Genomic DNA, 24,638 nt, shown 5'->3' with positions numbered 1-24,638 from the left:
CAAAGATGGGCTCTTAATATATAAAAAAGAAGCTTCTATTGGTACTCCCCTTCAGCATGACAAAGTAGGTAAATGCTGTACTCACTTCCTCCCACCACCACATCAAAATTACTGATCAATGTTTCTCTCCCACATCAATCTCTCTCTTTCTCTCCAACTATAACTAAACTACAGAACAACACTCATTGATAACTGCCTAAAGATTAGCTGAACAGAATTCCTGTAATTAAAGATATACAGAAACCACATCAAGGAGGGGCAGAGACACAGAACTGACAGGCCCTACACCCAAGGTGTAGCAGTTAAGAAATGGGAGGGATACCTAGATACAGAGATCACAACAATGTTTGCTAGAGAAGAGGGGTGTGGGGGGACTGGGAGAAAAAGGTGAAGGGATTAAGAAGAACAAATCAGGTGCCTCAGCGCCTTACTGTGCATCATGGCTCACTTGTTGATACTGCTGAGCCCAGTGGGCAAGGTGGGTGCCTGGTCCAGCTTTGTGCCACCTGGCTTCTGGGCACTGCTGCCCCCTATGCCCTGCCGCCCCTGTTCCTGCCTCTGCTGTGGTTCAGGCTAGACACTGGGCTGCTGTCTGCACCCTCAGGAACTGCAAGGGCTGCCAGGACCCCATCAAAATCACTATGGCAAGAGGCAGTAACATCAGCCATATAGAGGAGGAAAAGCAAAGCAACTCACAGCAGCTAAAAAAATTTTTTCAAGAATATGGGCCTTTGGAGTGTCACCACACATTGTAATCTCATTAGTCTCCCTGGTCATGTTTTAGATGGTTGTTTCAAGTTGTGTGGACATGTCTGCCATCCTGCTTAAGCTCGGATTTAAAGTGTCATTGGTATAGTCAAAAATGGCTGCAGACATCCTGGCTGGTGTGACTTATCTTCTCCAGTTGGTTGGACATCTTCCCTGCACCATAATTCAATTCAATTTCTGATCAGGGCACACACCTGGGTTGTGGGTTTGATCCCCAGTAGGTGGTGTGCAGAATGTTTTTCTCTCTCCCTTTTCCTTCCTCTCTCTCAAAACAAATTCAAGAGCATCGGCCTGTGGTCCAAAGAGACCCGGGTTCGGTTCCTGCTAAGGGCGTATACCTCGGTTGCAGTTTGTCCCCGACCCTGGTTGGTCGTGTGGGTGGCAGCCACTCGATGTGTCCCTTTCACATCGATGTTTCTCTCTCCTTCTTACTCTCTCTTCCTCCCACTCTATCTGAACAAAAAATGGAAAAAAATGTCCTCAAGTGAGGATAAAAAAAAAATTGAAAAAAAAATATATTATATATATAATTTGTTTTATATATATATATATATATATATATATATATATATATATATATTTTAAATGTCTATGGGAACAAGCACCTCTGTGGTGGACTACGCCATTTACAAGCTGTTTGCACATGTAAGAATCAGCATTACCTTAGTTTCTGTGCCTTTTATTGTCAGTTATTTTTAGAAAGTAGAACTTTTTTTTTTTTTTTTTTGGTACATGCCCCTAGTGGGAACCGAACCCAAGACTCTAATCCGCAGGATGATGCTCCAACCACTGAGCCAAACCAGCCAGGGCGAAAGTAGGATTTTTTAAACTCAAACGTCAAAACCTTGATAAATTCAGTCATGGTCCTGAAAACCTGTTTATTTTAAATTACATTTTTGGGGTTGGTTTGGGGATTGTAGGGTTATTATTTATTTATTTATGAGTGGGGGAGCAGGGGACAGGGGCTAATTGCTATGTTCACATGGATAAATTTTACTTTTCTCAAGCAAAATTCAGGTGTTTGAATAATTGAGTTATTATTTTTATTTTGTTAGTGCCCTTCATTATAGGACATTTATACATTATCTAAATATCAACAGAGCATCATAAATGAATTGTTGTCTCAAACAAAACTATTAGCTTACATACTGTTCCTCTGGAAGATCATTGGTGAGGGTCTTTCTACAAAAGCCCAGGGGTTAATCCTTTGCTCATGTTATCAAAGGGCAATGTTTTATTAAGTTAATTTTAAAATTCTTTTTCCTCTAGTATTTGTTGTCAGGAAGTCTGTGATTTAATATGCAATATTCTACAAAGTAGCTTCCAGTGCTACAAGTAATGAAGCAGAATTTAAGACTTAACAAGAACAATATGTAATCAGGGTCTAAAGTAGAATTAACACCTTCACAACCATTATACTTGTTTGGGAAGGAAAAAAAGATTTTCTGGTGTGTTTCATTGGTCCCAAAACTCCTTCGAATCTGGACATGATGGGATCCACCTCAGGTGGTTTTTCTCAAATTTCATGAAATTTGGGGTCAGGGTCATTTGTCTCTGTTAAGGTAAAATATGAAAACTTGTCCATTAGTAATGACATCACCTTGGCTCCTGATACCCATTGTCCTCAGAGGACTGTGGATACTGCACATAAGAAAAGTTGAGACAATTTTTTCTTACCCTCTATATCTCGAACTTCAGACATTCCAAGCAAATTTTTTGTTTTTATGTGTGTGTATGTGTTTTAGTTGTTTGTTGTTGTTGGTTTTGTTTTTATCCTTACCTGAGGATATGTTTTTTGACTTTAGAGAGAGAGACATCCATGTGAGAGAGAAACATCAATCAGTTGCCTCCTGCACACACCCCAACTGGGGATGGAACCCGCAACCTTTTGGTGCAAAGGACAGTGCTCCAACTAATTTAGCCACCTGGCCAGGGCTTTAGTTTGTTTGTTTAATTACATTTGGGAAGACCAGAATACTAAAGGAATTATAAACTGACTGTCCTGGTTTTATGATGTGGCTATTAACAGTTCCCTAGTTAACTCTTAGTAGCCCATATTAATCACTTAAATTTTATAAAAAATTATTGTGGGGCAAATTCTCCACTTGTAAGATCTCTAAAGTGAATCATGTATATATATTTTTCCTTTTAAAGTAATTAGCCCATTGATTATGCATGCGAAAACGTGCTGAAAGGCACCAGATACCCTGGGAATGCCGAGGAGCCCTCCCTTCTGCTCAGCTAGCTTCCCCCCAGGGTTGTGGACAAGTGACCGCGGTGTCTGCCAGACTCTAAGTGCCCTTCAGGAAGCTGCTCACAGGCGAGTGGCGGCTTCATTAGCTCACTGGGAGTCATGGCGGCTTGCTAGCGCTGGGCAAGGAATCAGTGGGAACTTCTAACTCTGTAGTCCAAGTTCGTGAAAATAAACCTGCCAAGTTGTCCTGCTTATACTCCGGCGTCTACTCTCCTCGAATTGAGTGGAAGTTTGCCCAAGGGGGCATCACCAGCCTCGTTTGCTATAACAACAAGATCACGGCTCTCTATGAGGACCAAGTCACCTTCTCGAACACTGGCATCACCTTCCACTCTGTGACTCTGAAGGACACGGGGATGTATTTGTGCATGGTCTCTGAAGGTGGCACCCCCCACGGGGAGGTCAGCATCCAGCTCATTGTGTTTGTGCCTCCATCTAAACCCACAGTCAACGTCCCCTCCTCTGCCACCATCAGGAGCCAGGTGGTGCTGACCTGCTCAGAGACAGATAGTTCCCCGCCCTCTGAGTACCTCTGGTATAGGGACGGGACCCTGGTGCCTCAGAAGCCCAAGAGCAGCCGTGCCTTCAGTAACTCTTCTTACAGGACAGGGGAGTTGGTCTTTGATCCCGTCTCAGCCTCTGATACTGGAGAATACACTTGACAGACACAGAACGGGTATGGAACACCCATGATGTCCGACAGAGTGTTCATAGAGGCTGTGGAGCCAAATGTGGGGGGTATCATGGCAGCTGTCCTAGTGACACTCATTCTCCTTGGACTCTTGATTTTCGGCATCTGGTTTGCCTACAGCCAAGGCTACTTCCACGGAATAAAGAAAGGGACTGAGAATAAGGTCATTTACAGCCAGTCCACCGCTCAAAGCGAAGGGGAATTCAGACAGACCTCATCATTCCTGGTGTGACCCTGGTCCTCGAGCTGGCCTTACTCAGGTGCTACCAGGACTCTGGCCCCTGAAGGCTATAGTTTCACAGGATGCCTTGTTTATCTTCTAGCCCCACAGGGATGCATTTTTTATAATGTCAGCTATGAGCCCCTTCCTCCTTCCTCCCCCCGTCCTTTCTGGGCACTACTGTGTGGCCTGGGACTTGTGTAAAGTTTTCATTCCTATCCCTACAAGGGATCCAACAGGAGTCTTGGCAATGCCAGTTGACTTCCTTTCCACAGAGACTGCAAAGTGGAGGGGCACTCACCTCCACCCACATGCAGCATCCCTGGAATAGGGATCTTCAGCCTGAATCCATGGCTCTTTCCTCCCATTCTGAGGACCAGTACCAGGCGTTCTGGAGTGGAGCCTTGGAGCCAAGCAGGTGAAATGGTCATTTGGTGATGACATCAGTCTCTTCCTCCTGTCCTCCCACAGAAAGTGCCCCTGGGGTCCTCCTGCACTGCCCTGGGACACAAGCCTACTGACACCAACTGTGTAGTAGGACAAACGGGAGCCCTGGCTGTGGGGAGCACAGTGAGCCTTCGGGGATCCGAAGCAGAAGAATTTCAAAATGGAAAGGGAACTTGGAGCTGATGGCTGAACAACTGGATGGACCTCTTCAGATGTGACTGCGAACTGTATGTGTAGTCTTAGCTTCATGTTGACAGGAGTGTGTTTTAGAGAACTTCCTAGCTCTTTGGTGAGATTGTTTGTGTATGTTGGGATGTTGGTGGAAATAAAAACATGGTTTGTCAAAAAAAGTAATAATAAAGTAATTATCCCATTGCCAAAAGGCTTTACCAATTTAAAGTTGGAACTGCCTTTCTGGGCATCTAAGTTCAAGGACATCCACACAGATGGGCAAGAGGTCACTCCTCATGTGGACCAGACCATCATTTTCTTTTTTTTATCCTCACCAGAGGATATTTTTCCATTTTCTGTTCAGGTAGAGTGGGAGGGAGAGAGAGGAACAGAGAGAGAGAGAGAGAAACATCGGTGCGAAAGGAACACATCGAGTGGCTGCCACCCGCACAACCGACCAGGGCCGGGGACAAACTGCAACCAAGGTATGCGCCCTTAGCGGGAACCGAACCCGGGTCTCTCAGGACTGCAGGTCGACGCTCTAACCGCTGAGCCAAACCGGCCAGGGCCAGACCATCATTTTCATCTTGTCTCATCTTTATTGGCTTTGGCTCCTAACTCCTTCTGTACCAGTCTCTCTACAAACAGATCCCTAGTAATGAATATACAAAAAAAAAAAAAGCTGACAGAGACTCCTACAGGTTTAGGGCTTAAATCTTAAACTTTGTGTTTGCAAAAGTGGGAGTGGACTGAAAGAGCAAGCAATAAAACCAATTTTCACATCAAATATCCATAGCACCTCTTCTAAGCCCCAACTCTACTCCCCTCCACTCCACTCTATTCCACTCAAAACACAATTGGAGCCTGGCTGGTGTGGCTCAGTGGTTGGGCATCGACCCATGCACCAAGAGGTCACCAGTTCGATTCCCGGTCAGGGTACATACCCAGGTTGTGGGCCAGATCCCCAATAAGGGGCATGCAGGAGGTGGCCAATTGATGTTTCTCTCTCTTTTCCACTCCCTTTCTCTCTCTCTAAAATCAACAAAGAATTTAAAAAATTCTTTAAAACACAATTGGAAAGATGGGGAAATCAAAGGATCAGGGAATTAGAGCATTATGCCAGTTCACCAGCAAGATGTACAAATTTCTTATATTTACACTGTTTTTATGGAACTAGTAACAAAACAGATGTTCTATTTTTAAAATGTAACACATTGTTCACTGTATATCTATTTATCTTCAGATAGAGTGGGAGGAGAGAAAGGGAGAGAGAGAAACATTGACATGAGAGGGACACATCCACTGGTTGCCTCCCGCACCCAAGGTATGTGCCCTTGGCTGGAATCAAATCCATGACTCATTGGTCCATAGACTGATGCTCTACCACTGAGCCAAACCAGCTAGGGCCACCCCTAATATTTTATCTGGCAAAATGAACAGCTTAAATTCCTTGAAGCAAATAAACATCGTGGTTTTTTTTTTTATCCTCACCCGAGGACATTTTTTTCCATTTTTTGTTCAGATATGAGTAGGAGGGAGAGAGAGTAAGAAAGAGAGAGAAACATCAATGTGAAAGGGACACATCGAGTGGCTGCCACCCACACGACCAACCAGGGCCGGGGAGAAACCACAACCAAGGTACATGCCCTTAGCGGGAACTAAACCTGGGTCTCTCTGGACCGCAGGCCGATGCTCTAACCGCTGAGCAAAACTGGCCAGGGCCAAATAAACATCTTTGTAAAGTTTTTAAAAGTGCAAATTGGTAGTCACAAAATAGTCACAGGCTGTAAAATACAGCATAAGGAATATAGACAATAATATTATAATAACTATTCATGGTGCCAGGAAGGTATTTGAAATAATGAGGGGACCACTTTTAAAGTATATAATTGTCTAATCACTAAGCTATACACCTAATACAAAATAATATTGACTAAACTGTAATTGAAAAATTTAGGGGGGACTTCCTTCTGGTCAAGATGGCAGCATAGGTAAACACAGTACTCATCTCCTCCCACAATTACATCAAAATTACAACTAAACTACAGAACAACCATCATTCAGAACTGCCTGAAATTGAGCTGATAGAAGTCCTACAACTATGGAATTAAAGAAGAAGGCTACATCCTGACTGGTAAGAGGGACAGAGACACAGAATGGGCTGGTCTCACACCCACGTGTGGTGGATAAAAATCAGGAGGGGTATCCTCAGGTCCCCCCTGATGAGCAAGGGGTCCCAGCCCCACACCACATCCCCCAGCCCAGAGTTTCAGTGTCAGGAAGATAAGTCCCCATGATTTCTGTCTGGAAAAAACAGTGGGAATTGAGTCTGAGGGAGACTGAGGCTTCTGGAGTTCCAGGCAGTTCCTCTTAAAGGGCCAGCACATGGACTAACTCAGACTCACTCACTCTGAGCTCTAAAACAGGAGCAGCCATTTGACAGGCACCAGAGACATACAGGGAGGAACTAAATTGCTTGCATCAGGGAGAGAGCAGGCAGGCACCACATCTAAGACTCCATTAATCTGGCTCACACTGTTTGTCCCACCCTGGCTCTGCCCTATTCGACTTTTGGTCCCATTTAAGCTGTTTCCAGTGGATTTATCAAAGGAATGGCCTGTCTTGGCTCATGCTTCAGATTTTCTAAACTCTCTCAAACAAGAAGCATCTAATCTCAGCAAGCCCCATTTCTCTAGCTAAGTGGCCCAGGCCCAGAACTAGCAGTAACCAACCTTGGTTCACTGCTTGGCCTTGCCTGGGCACTTCCAAGCTCAACCCAAGTAGCAGCCATCTGAATATTGCTTTGTAGCTTATGCTGTGTGGCCCCAGACAGAATACAGGCAGTGGCTGACCTTAGCATACACTTCCCAGGAGACCCCAGAGCCAACATAACCAATGGACAGCTTCAGAACTCATCAAAACCACCACCACCCAACCATATCCACAAGCAACACTCTGAAGGGGGGAACTCAACAGGCACCAGAACCCTGCTGAAGTAAGTCCTACTCTGTGGGGTGGTCCCCTGCATAGCTGACACTCCATGGTGGTCAAAGGTTGGTGGTCAGTGGTCATAGAGAGTCCTTGCAGCTGATTGGCCTTGATAAATTCCTCCCATTGATGTGCCAACAGAAATCAGGGCTCAAGTACAAGAGGAGGGTGTACACAGTGGGCACACCTTGAGTACACAACTTGGGTGATAGGGGAGGCTGTGCCATCAGACCCTACAGGACACCTACTACATTAGACTACTCTGCAGCTCTATCTAATACATAGAAACAAACACAGGGAGGCAGCCAAAATGAGGAGACAGAAACACCCAATCAGAACAGCAAAAAGAAAACAGAATCCAAAAAAATGAGGATAGTGTAACGAGCCTCTGGGACAATTTCAAGCCTACTAATATTTACATCATGGGGGTGCAGGAAGGAGAAGAGAGAGCAAGAAATTGAAAAAATAATGACAGAAAACTTCTCTAACTTGGTAAAGAAAATAGACATACAAGTCCAGGAAGCACAGAGAGCGATAAACCCAAAGCACAAACAAGATGAACCCATAGAGGCCCACATCAAGATACATCGTAATTAAAATGCAAAAAGTTAAAGACAAGGAATTATAAGAGCAACAAGAGAAAAGCATTTAGTTACCTACAAGGGAGCTCCCATAATACTGTCAGCTGATTTCTCAAAAGAAACTTTGCAGTACAGAAGGAATTGGCAAGAAATATTCAAAGTGATGAAAAGCAAGGATGTACAACCAAGATTACTCTACCCAGCAAACCTATAATTTAGAATACGAGAACAGATAAAGAGCTTCCCAGACAAGAAAAACCTAGAGTTCATCACCACCATACCAGTATTATATGAAATGTTAAAGAGTCTTCTTTAAGAAGAGGATCAAAAATATGAACAACAAAATGGCAATAAATACACATCTATCAACAATTTAATCTAAAAAGCAAAATAAATGAACAAGCAGAACAGAAACAGAATCATAGATACAGAGAATGTTTTGATGGTTGCCAGATGGGAGGAGGTTGGGGGAACAGGTGAAAAAGTGAGGGGATTAAGAAGTACAAATTAGTTGATACAGAATAGTCATGGGGATGTAAAGTACATAACAGGGAATATAGTCAAGAATAGTCAGCCCTTTGGCTCAGCCGGTTTGGCTCAGCGGTTAGAGTGTTGGCCTGCGGTCCAGAGAGACCCAGGTTCAGTTACCGCTAAGGGTGCGTACCTCGGTTGCAGTTTGTCCCCGGCCCTGGTTGGTCGTGTGGGTGGCAGCCACTTGATGTGTCCCTTTCACATTGATGTTTCTCTCTCTCTCTTCCTCTCTCTCCCTCCCACTCGGTCTGAACAAAAAATGGAAAAATGTCCTCGGGTGAGGATAAAAAAAAAAGAATAGTCAAATAACTATGTATGGTGTCAGATGAGTGTGAGATTTATCAGAATGATTACTTATTAAATTATGTAATGTTTAATCATTGGAGTGTACACCTGAAACTAATATAATAATATATGTCAACTATAATTAAAAATAAAAATTGATTTGAAAATTTTAAAAAATCAAGAAATGAAAGGGATATTTTGGCTTCCCACCCTTCCAAGAAGCAAAGGGTCTCAGCCCCAAGGGCTTCCCAATTCAGGAATAGAAGTCCCCATAACTTCCAGTTGTGAAAGCCAGTGGAGACTGAGACTGTGGTTGAAGCAAGGATCTACAACCAAGATTTCTCTACCCAGCAAGGTTGTCATTTACAATTGAAGGATAGATAAAGAACTTCCCAGAGAAGAAAAAACTAAAGGAGTTCATCATCACCAAACCAATATTATAAGAAAGGCTGAAGGGACTTCTTTAAGAAGAAGGAGGTTGCCTTGGCAAGTATGGCTCAGTGGGTGGAGGATCAGCCCAAGCACTGAATGCTCAAAGACACAAGGGTGTGTGCCTGGGTTGCAAATGTGATCCCCAGTCCCAGTTGGGGTCGTGCGGGAGGCAGCCAGTCAATGTGTCTCTCTCACATCAATGTTTCTCTCTCTGTCTGTCTCTCCCTCTCTGTCTCCCCCCCACACACACACACACACACACACCTCCCTCTCTTCTACTCTATCTGAAGATAAATGGAAAAATGTCCTCGGGTGAGGATTAAAACTAAAATAAAATCAATAAAAAGAAAAAAAATTTTAATCATGGCTTCCATAGTGGAAACTCCATCTCTCTTTCTCTTATTTGTATTCCTTGCTCTGGGAAGCTGGCTGTCATGTCATGAGCAGTTCCATGGAGATACCATGTGGTGAGGAACTGATGTCTCTAGACCCCAGTTAGTGCAGACCTAAGGACTGAGTGCCAACAGCCACAAGAGTGAGCATCAAAATAGGGAGATTCAAAGTGGCTGCTTCCCCACTTGAGCCTTGAGATGACTGTACCTTCAGCTGACAACTTGACTGTAGCCTTTTTTATTGTTGTTGTTAATCCTCACCCGAGGATATATTTTTCCATTTATCTTCAGAGAGAGTGGAAGAGGGGTGGAGAGAGAGAGTCATTGATGTGAGAAAGACACATTGATTGGTTGCCTCCCTCATGTGCCTCAACTGGGGCTAGGGATTGAACCTTCAACCCAGGTATGGGCCCTTGACCAAGAGTCAAACCCAAGATCCTTTTTGGTCATTGGGCTGACACTCTAACCACTGAGCAAAACCAGCCAGGTCTGCAGCCTTTTGAGAGAATCTGAGCCAGATATCCTCAGCTAAGTTACTCCTGGATTTGTGACCCACAGAAATCATGAGAAAATAAATGCTTTTTGTTTTTAGCTGCCAAGTTTTAAGGTAATTTTGAAATTTTCTAAAGTTTCATAAAATTGGAAACTTAGTGATGATGTGGAAAGGGAAAAAACACAATACTTTGCAGAGAACTTATGACTACATGATTCCTTCTCTCACCTCTTCCCCCACTTGTGCTCCTATAGGGGTGAGGAGAAGAGTATAAGTGATTGTGGTAGGACCAGCCCTGCTGAGACAGGCCAGTAAGCCAGGACAAGTAGAATAGGGAAACTGAGACAGATAGATGAACAAATTGGCTGAGCAATTTATAGTCAGATACAGAAGGTCACCTCCCTAGAGATAACATCTAGGCCTCAATTGTATTTCCGCTCCAGGCCCAGAAAAGCAAAAACAGATGGGCAATGCCAGGACTAGCTGCAATGACTACCGACCCCCTGCCCTGGCACTGACCAATCAGTAAAGACCACAACCCTGAAAGAGCACACCTGGAAAACTAATGAATATTTTGCTGAAGTTCTCCCCTGAGACCTCCCCTAAGATTCCTGCCTGCCAGAGAGATAAAAACCCTCAAGACAAAAAATCCAGTGTGTGCTCTCCCTCTGGGGAGTACGCCCATACCACTTGCTTCCCCCTCTTCTTCCTCAACTCATTCCCCCACAGGCTCCCATCACCTAAACTATAAAGGTCCTCAGGAGACTTGCAACTAGGGGAGCAATGGGCAATGGTAGCTTGTCCTGGGCTAACTCCATAAACCTGTCTCCAAGGCCCCCTTTTCTCTGACTTCACAATGAGCCAAAGCAGACCAACCTAGGCTCTCCTATTGCCTCTTCTATGCTAAGCCCTTCTTTGTTTCACTGCTCCCAACTTTGATAAATATATTCTCATAGTCACCTGGACTCCTATGGTAAAATCTTTCCTGTACTAAGTAAGAACCCACACACTACCAGCCACCCTAAGCAGACCCACTCAGGGTCCAGTAACACTGCCACTTTTCTGTACATTCCTGTGGCAGGGCCTGTTATTGCCCTAATCTTAGCAGATGTCCTTAATCATCATTAAATGTGAGGTTCTCAATGCTTTCTGTCCTCAATTTTGATCTCTATTGTCAATACCAGGAAATGGTCATGTCAATATTTGGATCTAAGACATTTATGACTTATATTGACCTGGTCTTTCTACTTGGAATTTCTTAATCTTCTTGCTTCCCTCTAGCTGTTCTCTAGGAATACTGAACCATCAATAATTTCTGGAACGAGTTATGACATGTTCTTTCTTTTCTCCAAGACTTCACACATAGTTTTCCCTCTGCTGGCAGTAACTATTCTTTTCCTCTCCCCAGCAGATTCTTACTCATCCTTCATGAGTCACCTCAGTACTGCCTCCTCTGGGAAGCCTTCCTGAACTACACTTGTCTCCTTGGCTACATCATGTGCTTCTCCTGGAACACCTACTCCTTTTTTTTCCTTTAGCCTTTATCAGGTTGTATTTATGGCAGAGGCAGAAAATTGCTCACCTAAGTTTATTCTCTCTTTCATAGTATACAGCTGTTGCTGGAAAGCAGCTGCCTAATCCAGTCCCTGCTTTCCACCTCTTCTTGCATCTAGGTGTGCAATATGACTCGCTCTTGCTAAAATAATGTGAGTGGGAGTGACATGTGTTACTTCCACACTAAGGCATTTGAGAAGAGGATGTGCCATCTCCACAAAGTTCTTCCTCTGCCACTAGCTATATGTAGACAATGGCAAGACCCTTAGGAATGGTGCTGCCACAACATGGAAAGAGTCTTATACTCCAAGTCAATGTATGAATAAAAACCACCTGCTTCTATTTTGTTTAAGATTCATTCATTTGGAGGCCTATTTGTTACAGCAGCTAGTGTTACTTTGCCCAGTACAGTATTATTATTATTATTTTTAATCCTCACCTGAGGATATTTTTTCTATTTATCTTCACATAGAGTGGTAGGGAGGGAAAAGGAGAGAGAGAGAGAAACGTCAACCTGAGAGGGATACATTGACTGCCGCCCGCACCACCCCTACAGGGTTGGGGACGAATCGCAACCAAGGTACGTGCCCATGGCCAAAATCAAACCTGTGACTCATTGGTCCTCAGGCCAACGCTCTACTGCTGAGCCAAACCAACCAGGGCACCAGTACAGTATTATAATGATGTTTTGTTTTTTGTTTTGTTTTGATTTTGGCTTAAAAGCAACAGAAATTTATTTGTTTGTTTGTTTGTTTGTTTATTTTTAACTTATCTTTAATGTATTACAGATGTTCTTCATTTTTCCCCCATTGACCCCCTCCTTCCCATTCCTGCCCACCTTCTGCCTTTTCCTACACTGTTGTCTGTGTCCATTGGTTATGCATATATACATATAAGTTTTTTAATTTATTTGTTCCCACCCCCAACCCCCTCCCCTTTGAGGTTTGTCAGTCTAACAACCAATTTCTACTTCTTAATCCCTTCATCTTTTTCACCCATTCCCCCAACTCGCCTCCCACCTGGCAACCAACAAAATTTCTCTGTATCTATGAGAATGTTTCTGTTCTGCTTGTTCATATTGTTTGTAGATTCAATTGTCGATAAATATGTATTCATTGCCATTTGTTTGTTCATATTTTTTATCTTTTTCTTCAAGAAGATCCTTCAACATTTCATATAATAATGGTTTGGTTGTGATGAACTCCTTCAGCTTTTCCTTGTCTGGGAAACTTTTTATATGGCCATCAATTCTAAATGACAGCTTTGCAGGATACAGTAATCTTGGTTGTAGGTTCTTGCTTTTCATCACTCTGAATATTTCTTACCACTCTCTTTTGGCCTGCAAAGTTTCTTTTGAGTATCAGATAGCAGTCTTATGGGAACTAACTGCTTTTCACTTGCTGCTTTTAAGATTTTCTCTTTGTGCCCTGGCCGGTTTGGCTCAGCGGTTGGAACGTCGGCCTGTGGTACAGAGAGACCCGGGTTCAGTTCCCGCTAAGGGCACGTACCTCGGTTGCAGTTTGTCCCCGGCCCTGGTTGGTCGTGCGGGTGGCAGCCACTCGATGTGTCCCTTCACGTCGATGTTTCTCTCTCTCTCTTCCTCCCTCTCCCTCCCGCTCTATCTGAACAAAATATAGAAAAATGTCCTCGGGTGAGGATAAAAAAAAAACTAAAAAAAAAAAAAAAAAAAAGATTCTCTCTTTGTCTTGAACCTTTTGCATCTTGATGATGATGTGTCTTGGTGTGGGCCTCTTGGGGTTCATCTTGTTTGGGACTCTGTCCTTCCTGGACTAGTGTGTCTGTTTCCTTCACCAAGTTAGGGAAGTTTTCTGCCATTATTGTTTCAAATAGGTTTTTGATTTCTTGTTCTCTGTCTTCTTCTCCTGGCACCCCCAAGATGCGAATGTTGGCACGCTTGAAGTTATCCCAGAGGTTTCTTACACTATCCTCATTTTTTTTTTATTCTTTTTTCTTTTTGCTGTTCTGATGGGTGTTTTTTTCTTCCTTATATTCCAAATCAATGGTTTGCTTCTTGGCTTTACTTACTCTACTATTGAATCTGTGAAAATTATTCATTTCAGTTAGTGCCTCCTTCATTTCTGACTGGTCCTTTTTTATGCTCTTGAGGCCCTCACTAAGTTCACTGAGGTTCTCACTCAGTTCATTGAGCATCCTTATAAGCAGTATTTTGAACTCAGCATCTGTTAGGTTGCTTATCTCCATTTCGTTTAGTTCCTTTCCTGGAGTTTTGTTCTGTCCTTTCACTTGGGACCTGTTTCTTTGTCTCCTCATTTTGGCTGCCTCCCTGTGTTTGTTTCTATGTATTACTTAGCAATAGGTATGGAGCTATCTGAGACCAGATGTTGCTTGTTTGAAAGAATGTAGGAAAATCTGAAGCAGGATCCAAGACAGGTCAATCCTATGGTCAAGCAACTGGCAACAGCTTCGGTGGGCCTGGAAGTTGGGTGGGCAGGGCCTCAGGGAATCACCAGGTCAGGGCAAACATTGTGAACCAGGTTGCTGGAGTCCCAGATATGGCAGCAGTCTGCCATCCCAGAGAAGGGATCACCAAGGGAACAAAGGACTCTGGCAGCACATTTGTCCAGGAGAAAGCTGCCTCTCCAGCCCTCGCTCCAATGCCAAACAACTCAGTTCTTTCCATGTTACTCTGGTGCCTTTCAAGCTGCCTCCCCCATGCTGGAGCCTGGAGAGTGTGAGTCCGAGTAAGTCCATGTGCAGGCCCTTTAAGAGGAGCTGCCTGGGGCTCCAGCCGACTCAGCCTCCCTCAGCTTCAGTTCCTGCTGGTTTTTACAGCCAGAAGTTATGAGGACTTCTTCCTGGCACTGGAACCCTGAGCTGGTCACCTGGTGTGGGACGGGTGTGCTGGCATGTTTATAACCCCATAGTTGATGACTGGTAAATTATTGTGCTGATTTTTTATAGCCCCATATTTGATGATTGAGAAAGTCACTGTGTACCCTCTAGCTGAACCTGTTTTGTAAAAACCCCCTGAACCAAGAAATTGTTGGAAGCTATCTACATGTCTGACAGAGTCCACAGAGCCTAGAGGTCTTGAATCAGAGACTCGACCTCCCCCACAATCTCAAGGAATTGTGCTTGCATTGTGTTTGTACAGCTCGGGGCTAAGTGTGACCCAATGTACCTTGAAATGCCTGGGTGTTCCTGGGTGTTGCTGGGTGTGCCTGGGTGTTCCTGTTATCCATAAGGCAAACTAATTCCATACAGCATTGCTATGGCCCTGGGCATTATATCAAGAAAATCTTATTTTCTGTAAAGTATAAGATGCATGTAATAAAGCATATCGGGGCTGATTCCAAAGACTCTGGCACAGGGGTGTTCAGAATCAGACACTGGCAAGCTAACAAATGACTCTTATTTGGACTTCAGTTCTCTAGTGGTCTTTCTTTGATTCTGTTGCACCACAACACAGGGACCCCTCAGTCCTCAGCGAGGACCTTCCCAGCTGAGATATCCTTCTAATTTTTATCCGCCACACGCAGGTGTGGGACCAGCCCATCGCACCTCTGCCCCTCCTACCAGTCTTGATGCGGCTTCTTCTTTAATTTCATAGTTGTAGAACTTCCATTCAGTTTGATTTCAGGCGATTTTGAATGATGGTTGTTCTGTAGTTTAATTCCAGGCGATTTTGAATGATGGTTGTTCTGTAGTTTAGTTGTAACTTTGATGTGGTTGTGGAAGGATGCAATACCGCATTTACTTGTGCCGCCATCTTGACCGGAAGTTCTCCCAACAGAGGTTTATTATCTTACAATTCTGTATGTCAGAAATTCCACTGGGTATTAGTGGGTTAAAATCAAGGCATTGGCAAGGCTGTGTTCTCTAAAGAAGAATCTTTTTCTTGCTTATTCCAACTTCTAGAAGCCTCCTGCATTCTTTGGCTCATGGACTCTTCTTCCATCTTCAATGCCAGAATTGTATCTTCCAATCTCTCTGTTGTAATGGTGGTTTGACTAATATATTTTTGCTAGACTACTCTTAGGTGAAAAGTGGGAGTTCTTTATGTGAAAGAAGAGTAGGGGGGACAGGAGAGCAATGAATTTACCAGTCATTCAAGAAATATCCACTGAGACTCCTTGATCCATAGCTTTGCAGGTGCCAACAGCCAGGCCCTTGTTGGAACCATGTTTCACAACCGGTCTGGCAATGATGTCACTGCTTGGAGCCCTCTGGGCAAGATTCATCAAATTGAATATGCAATGAAAGCTGTCAAACAAGGTTCAGCCACAGTTGGTTTGAAGTGGAAAAAAAAAAAAAAAACATGCAGTGTTGGTTGCATTGAAAAGAGCACATTCAGAGCTTGCAGCTCATCAGAAAAAAATTCTCCATGTTGACAGTCATATTGGTATCTCATTTGTGGGACTTACTGCTGATGCTAGACTGTTATGTAATTGTATGCATTAGAAGTGTTTGGATTCCAGATTGGTATTTGACAGATCACTTCCTGTGTCTCATCTTATATCTCTAATTGGAAGCAGGACCCAGATACCAACACAAAGATATGGTCAAAGACCATGTGGTGTTGGACTGCTTATTGCTGGTTATGACTCTAGGGGCCCTCATATTTTCCAAACCTTTCCATCTGCTAATTATTTTGACTGCAGAGCTATGTCCATTGGAGCCTGTTCGCAATCAGCTTATATGTACTTAGAGGGACATATGTCTGAGTCTATGGAGCACAAGTTAAATGAACTGGTTAAGCATGATCTGCATGCCTTAAGAGAGACACTTCCTGTAGAACAGGACCTAACTACAAAGACTGTTTCCATTGGAACTGTTGGCAAAGATTTAGGTTACAATTGATGATGATGATGATGATGATGATGATGATGATGATGTGTCTCCATTCCTGGAAGGTCTTGAAGAAGGGCCACAGAGAAAGGCACAGCCTGCTCAACCTGCTGATCAACTTTCAGAAAAGGCTGATGAACCGATGGAGCATTAAGTGATAATCCCCTAGTCTATATGTGTATTATCAAATGTGTAAGAATGCAGGAAATTGTATTGATGACAATAATCTATACTTTGAACCAAAAGATGCATTGGTGGAATGGTATGTTTTAGGAATCAGTCCAGATGTGAGTTTTTCCAAACAGCTTCACTGAAACCATATAATGGGATGCATTTTTTTTTTTTTTTTTATCCTCACCCGAGGACACTTTTTCATTCTTTGTTCAGATAGAGCAGGAGGGAGAGAGAGAGAGAGAAACATCGATGTGAAAGGGACACATTGAGTGGCTGCCACCCGCACGACCAACCAGGGCCGGGGACAAACTGCAACCGAGGTACATGCCCTTAGCGGGAACCGAACCCGGGTCTCTCCGGACCGCAGGCCGACGCTCTAACCGCTGAGCCAAACCGGCCAGGGCTAATGGGATGCATTTTTTAGAAGGTCTATATAATCATTTTCTAGAAAGTATAGTTCTCTGTATTAATGTTTTTATATGAAGAATATCATGTCTTTGTGGTTTTAAAGACAACTGTGAGCCCTGGCCGGTTTGGCTCAGCGGTTGGAGCATTGGCCTGCGGACCAGAGAGTCCCGGGTTCGGTTCCCGCTAGGGGCACGTACCAAAAGAAAAATAAAAAATCTGAAAAATAAAGACAACTGTGAAATAAAATTGTTTAATCTGCTGGCGAAAAAAAATATATATATATATATTTACTGAGTACCTATTATGTCCTAGGCACTGTTTTAGGCATTGGAATTAGATAGACAGCAAACCAAATAGATAGACAAGGTTACTACTCTCATGAAGCTAAAATTCTAGGGGGGGAAACAATGAACAAATAAACAAATAATTACAGAGGATCATTTCTGAGAGAAGTGATATGGAGAAAATTTTACAATGTAACAAGGTTATAGGATAAAAAATAATTAGGAAATAGCAAGACTCAAATGGTAAGCCCTGGCCAGTGAGGCTCAATTGGTTGGGTATTGTCCCATGCACCGAAAGGTTGCTGATTCAATTCCTGGTCAGTCCACATGCCCATGTTGCGGTCTTGATACCCAGTGTGGGCTGTGCAAGAGGCAGCTGGTTGATGTTTTGCTTTCACATAGATGTTTCTCTCTTCTTCTCCCCCTCCCTCTCTCTAAAAATCAAATTTAAAAAATTTTTTTTAAAAAAGGTAAGAAGCCCTGGTCGGTTTGGCTCAGCGGTTAAAGTGTCGGCCTGCAGACCAGAGAATCCCAGGTTCGGTTCCTGCTAAGGGCATGTACCTCAGTTGCAGTTTGTCCCCGCCCCGGTTGAGGTCATGTGGGTGGCAACCAGTTGATGTGTCTCTCTCACATCGATGTTTCTCTCTCTCTCTCCTCGCCCTCCCTGCTCTAAAAATAAAATAAAATAAAAATGGTAAGAAGGGTTCAGCTATGTAAAGATATTTGGAGTGGGGGTGGGAGGAATGTCTGATACAGAGGAATTAGGAGAGCAATGGCAGGAACAAGTAATATGTATTTGAGAACAGGAAGAAGGCCAGTGCAGTGGGAAAGGATTAATCAGGGGAAAGAGTGATACTAGATGAGGGCAGGATCATTAGCCAACACCAATTCCCTGCTTTTTTTTCTCCATCAAACTTATCACCATCTAAAAATTATATTTTTGTACTTATTTACATGGCATACTTTCTGTGTTTGCCACTAGAATGTAAGTCCCATGAAGACAGGGATTTTTGTCTGTTTTGTTTACTGCTCTCTCTCCAGTGCTCACAACAGTAAATGCTCAAGCTAGGTTTGTTGAATGAATAAACAAATGAAAAACAAGGCCAGATGATATAAGGCCTTGAGGGCCATGATAGGGCCATTTTATACAAAGAGGATAAGAGGTGCACACAGGGAGGGGCTTATGTTGCTTAGGTAAAGGCAGGATGAACCACCCACAGCATTGTCAAAATGAAATCAGAGGAGGTCTTCAACCACTCTGTAGAAAGTATGACTGAATGGAAGCAGGGCTCCCTGGTGCTTGTTAATCTGAAGTGCAAAATCTGAAACAATCAGGTGCAGTGGTCTGATGAAGTAAAGCCAGGGGAGATATCACCCATGTGAGAGAACATGGAAGAATCCACTGTCACTGAGGGGATAGCAACCCCAGTGCCCGTCCCCATTAGCTAAGTGTGGCAGGGGCAGCTCTGTGACTCAATCTCCTGTCTTCTGGGTTACTGCCATGACCTATTAGCCCTAGTGTTACCACCTTGCCCTTCATAAGGTCATTTGATCTCCATTCTAGGCTGTCAGTGGGGAGGGAATTGTCATCCTCATTCCACAGAAAAGGAAACTGAGGCTGAGTTTTCATCAGGACTCTTTTGAATAGAAGTGACAAAAAGATAACTTGAACTGCCTTGTCTTAGCTTGGCTCCCTAGAAAACAGAGTCTGAGATCAAGCTTATCACACTGCCATTTATATTGTGGAGTTCAGTACCTGGGCAGCAAGGGTGAAGGAAAAAGACAGGTGAGAAAAGAACAGAGGGAAGAAGGGAGAACAAACACAAGGTAATGTGTTGCCATTCTAGCCACAGAATCTCAGCAAACGTAGCTGGTTGTTGGGTCACACACAAGGCTGCAAGATCAACACAGGACATCCAGCTCAATCTGAATACCAGATGAACACAATGTTTAAGTATGAGTATTTTTACTTGATAATTCTGACAATTTTAAATACATAAGATGCCTCCATTGAAGGTCATATGGGACACTTCACCCAGGAAAGGTAAAAGCAGAGCCTCCCCACTCCCAAACTCTGAGTTCCATTGATCCGAGTATACTCATGGGGATGTTCACTCCCCACATTTCTGGGCTGTATTCTCTGACTCTTCTGGTCAGTCACTAGGAGGCCCAAAACCTTTATAAGTCCAGTCAGCTAGGACCTGGGCCATGAAACTGCTTCAGCTCCTGTTGAAACAAGATTCTGGTTGTGGCTGTGAATTTCCATTAAGCAAGGGGTAAAGTTTGAAGGATAGGATGGAGATGAGGTGGAAGAAAATGGGGGAGAGAGATTGGTAGATTCAAGCATTGCTGGATACAAGTTCCCCAAATTTTATTATTACTGGGAAAGGGGACCTGGCCCTTGGCAGGTCTGCCTAGGGCCACCTGGTAGTGTGTGGGTTCTTGACATCATGCAGGAAAAATTTCACAACTTGACTCCAGGTGAATTTTAGAAAACACTTATTAAAATTGGGGACGGTGAGCACTGATTGATGTGACTCAGTTGGTTGAGCATCATTCCATGCACTAGGAGGTCACTGGGTTTGATTCCAGGTTAGGGCTTGATCCCCAGTGGGGGGCGTGCAGGAGGGAGTAGATTGATGTTTCTCTCTCATTGATGTTTCTTTCTCTCTCTCTAAAATCAAGAAAAACGTACTTTAAAAAACTGGTGACAGTGAAACAAGAAATGGCCAGGGAAATGAACCTAGGCTGGTCTGTTTTGGCTCATTAAGAAGTTAGCGAAAGGGGGACCTTGGAGAATGTTTAGGGGGTTTGCCTGGGGTGAACTGTCACTGCCCATTGCTGCCCTGGTTGTAAGCCTTGTGGGGTCTCTTATAGTTTAGGAGGTGCATGCCTGTGGGGAAAGAAAAGAGGGTGGGGGAGGGGGAAAGTGTAGGCACACTCATGGGATGGGGAACCTGTGGGTTCTCCCTCCTAAAAGCTTTTTAAGGGTGGAGATTGTAGAGGAGGTCCCAGGAGAGGATCTTAGCAGAATATTCATCAGCTTTCCAGGAGGGTTCTTTCAGGGTGTGGTCTCCATTGATTGGTTGGTTCCTGGGTGTCTCCCATAGCTGAAATACAAATAAGGCCTCGATATTATCTCTAGAGTAGTGACCTTCTGTCTCTGGCTGTAAATTGCTCATCCAGTTTGTTCAGTTATCTGTCTCAGTTTCCCCATTCTGCTTGCCAAAGAATTTTCTTTGCTTTTTATCACTGCCTCATTATCACTAAGACATATTCCTCATCATCTCTTTGTTTTCCTTTGTTTTGACTTTAGCTTCAATCTCTGCCCTTGAAGTGGCAAGAAATACCCCAGAAATTCTAGACATGTGATAGAAAAAGTATTTTCTTCCAACAGATCTGCCTCCTTCCACCCCCCAAAAGACCTAGACTTGAGTTATTGGCCCTGATTTCCCTGAAGCTGATCAACTGCCCATTCCTGAAAGGGTCACTGTGAGCAGAGGGCTACAATGAAGACTTGTGTGCAGAAAGACTCTGAAAATTAGCCCATAGCTAGAGTTGTGGAAAGAGGAAGAGGATCTACAGTGACGTATGGTTGTCCTTTTGTGGGTGCTCCCCAGCTGCATGCACATAACTATGCACAGGGACTATGGTTTGTTTACCTCTGTGTCTCCAGGTTTGTTCTGGAAGCTGAGGACTGATTACTTTTGAATGAATGAATGAATGAATGAATGAATGAATGAATGGAAACCTTTGTTTCCTTTACCAAATTCAACAGAAAAGTGCTTGAAGCCACCACCTGAGATTTATCTCCCCCGGCAACTGACATGTAATTTAATCATTTCCCTATATGTGATGGAGCACCTCCAAATAACTTTCATATCTGATTCTTTCAGTAACTCAGAGAGTTGGGGTTATTAACACCATTATAGAATGAGGAAGTTGAGATTCAGAGAGCTCAAGTGAGTTTTTTAAGGGCTCAGGGGCTCAGGCTGAGTGCTGGGTGTCAGGGGAAGAAGGGAAGACTAGAACAGGCATAGAGGGGCAGCCAGCCAGTGAATTAATAAAAACTACCACTGGAGGAACCCTTGCACAAAATCAGTCATGTTTAAATAGCAAACCCCAGGGAACTTTAGAAAACAGTTTAGAAAACTTTAGAAAACATGCACAGCCATGTCAGAGAGAATAATTCAACATTTTTCTCTGCTTTGAATTGTTCGGTCATGGTGGTGAGGTTTGTCAATGAACTATAGGGTGCTGGGGACATCGAGGCAGATCAAAGAAAGTGCTGGTCCTTGAGGAGCTCCCCAAGTCTAGATGAAGAACAGATGAATAAACAGATACCAAGTAAGCAGAGTCATGGGGCTGTGGCAGGGCCTACTGTGGGCACAGGGGAAGAGAGGGTAGTGGCCAGGAAAGGCACTGCAGTGCAAGTGACCTATGAAGGGAGACACTCACATCTCTCCGCTTAAAACCTTCCAGGGCATCTTATCACATGTGGTATACATTTAAAAGGCCTTACCATGACCTATGAGACTTCATTTGATCTGGTTCTGTCCATTTTTACATCTCACCTCTTTCTACTACTTGAACAGGATATTTTGTTTCTACATAAGATTTTGCCCTTGCAGTTCCTTCCACCTGTAACATTTTTGATCAGGTATTCTCAACATGCTGGCTCCATCTTGTCAACAGGTCACAGGGACACAAACATCACCTCCTCAGAAAGCCTTTCTTACCACCTGTCTCTCCTCCAACTTCCAACACTATTCCATAATACCATCTGCATCCCATTTATCACTTTATGGATTTTTAAAATGTAAATATTTGAGTTTATACAAACTCATGGTTAAACTTTTTTTTTTTTAATCCACACCCAAGGACATTTTTCCACTTGTTCAGATAGAGTGGAGGGAGAGAGAGGAACAGAGAGAGAGAGAAACATTGACGTGAAAGGGACACATTGAGTGACTCCACTCACACGACCAACCAGGGCCGGGGACAAACTGCAACCAAGGTATGTGCCCTTAGCGGGAACCGAACCCAGGTCTCCCTGGACTGCAGGCCGACGCTCTAACCACTGAGCCAAACCGGCCAGGCTCATGATTAAAACTTAAAGACAGTATAAAAGATATGCACTGAGCCCAGGCTGGTGTGGCTTAGTTGGTTGGGTGTCATCCCATACACCAAAACGTTGCTGGTTCGATTCCTAGTCAGGGAACATGCCACGGTTGCAGGCTAAATTCCCAGTAGGGGGCATGCAGGATGTTCCACTCTCACTTCAGTGCTTCTCCTTCTCTCTCCCACTCTCTCTAAAAATGATTTTAAAAATATATATCTTTAAATGTAGCTCCCACCCCTATTCCTATCAGGTATGGTGGCTTTTTAGTGCATCAATTTAGCTATAGTTACATTTCCCAGAATACTCTTCTTTATATAGATCTGTATTCATGTTAGTTATAAGAGATCTTTGCATGAGATTTGGAAGGCAAAAGTGAAACAGTGGTCATATGATTATACTCTGAAAATCATGCAGGGTGCCAGGCATTGCGGCAGCTAGTGCATGATGTCACTTGTCTGTAGGTCTTGTTTGCTTGGGGACAGCACCCAGACCCACATCCTCCAACCTCCATCAGACCTCTCCTTTCAGCTTCTCTGAATCCTGGCCAAGCATATGTGCAGCTCTGTGGTAAAGGGCACCAGATTTTGCTGTAGGTCATCCATATATAGGACTGAAGTTAGAGGTGATGAGACACAGACATGGACTCCCATTGGTCCATGTGGGTTCTACTTATCTGCATGGAGTCCAGTGTGTCATTCTCATTCACACGCAGCTTTTCTTCCTGACTGCTGCTCCAGCTGACCTGTAGTGGTTGGTATTGGACTCTATACTGGACACAAAAGTAACATCCTGCATAGGCTTTCTACCAAGTGTGACAATTGTGTAAAGTCTAATCCCTACCATTAATTCCTTATTCTGATTTCTCTGATTAAGTTTTAAATGACACACAATAATCACATATTTTATTTGCTAAAGTATATTCTTTTTTTTTTTAATCCTCACCCGAGGACATTTTTTCATTTTTGTTGGGATAGAGTGGGAGGAAGAGAGAGAGAAACATAGACATGAAAGGGACACATTGACTGGCTACCACCCACACAACCCCAACCAGGGCTGGGGACAAACTGCAAACTGAGGTATGTGCCCTCAGCAGGAACCGAACCCAGGTCTCTCTGTACCGTGGGCAGACACTCTAACTGCTGAGAGTACATTCTTTTTTTGTTTTGTTTTGTTTTTTATTATGAATTTTTATTTATTTTTTTGTTACAGATATTTTACCTTTTTACCCCATTGGCACCCCCCACCCTACCCCTCCTCCACCCTGTCCCCGGCTTAGTTGTCCATGTCCATTGGTCATGCATACATGCATATAAGTTCTGTGGTTTATCTCTTCCCACCCCCACCCCCACCCCCCATCCCCTCTTCCGAGGGATGTCAGTCTGTGCCCTACTTCCATGTGTCTGGGTCTACTGTATTCCTCAGACTGTTATGTTCATTATATTCCGTATATAAGTGAGATCATGTGGTATTTGTCTTTTTCTGCTTGGCTTCTTTCACTTAGGATAATACTTTCCAGGTCCCTCCAAGTCGTCTCAAAGGATAAGAGATCTTTCTTTCTTACTGCTGCATAGTACTCCATTGTGTATATGTACCACAGCTTTTTTATCCATTCGTCTACTGGTGGACACTTGGGCTGTTTCCAGATCTTAGCTATTGTAAATAGTGCTGCTATGAACATGGGGGTACATATATTCTTCCTGATTGGTGTTTCAGGCTTCTTAGGGTATATTCCCAGCAGTGGGATCACTGGGTCAAATGGAAGTTCAATTTTTAATTTTTTGAGGTAGCACCATATTGTTTTCCATAGCGGCTGCACCAGTCTGCATTCCCACCAGCAGTGTATTAGAGTCCCCTTTTCTCCACACCCTTCGCCAACACTTGTTGTTTGATGATTTGTTGATGGCGGCCATTCTGACAGGTGTGAGGTGATACCTCACTGTTGTTTTAATTTGCATTTCTCTGATGATTAGTGATGTTGAGCATTTCTTCATATGTCTCTTGGCCATTTGTATG

At 43.7% G+C, this 24,638-nt stretch overlaps 2 pseudogenes; both read left to right on the top strand.

The window, feature by feature from the left end:
• Positions 1-439: 439 nt before the first annotated feature.
• LOC118619205 lies at positions 440-3,945 on the top strand (annotated as a pseudogene).
• A 12,025-nt stretch (positions 3,946-15,970) lies between these two features.
• LOC118619160 lies at positions 15,971-16,791 on the top strand (annotated as a pseudogene).
• Positions 16,792-24,638: the final 7,847 nt, after the last annotated feature.

Source organism: Molossus molossus, unplaced genomic scaffold (assembly GCF_014108415.1).
Source record: "Molossus molossus isolate mMolMol1 unplaced genomic scaffold, mMolMol1.p scaffold_m16_p_6, whole genome shotgun sequence".
Classification (NCBI taxonomy): domain Eukaryota; kingdom Metazoa; phylum Chordata; class Mammalia; order Chiroptera; family Molossidae; genus Molossus; species Molossus molossus.
The sequence above is the reverse complement of the archived record's forward strand: the minus strand, read 5'-3'. Positions and strand labels throughout refer to the sequence as shown.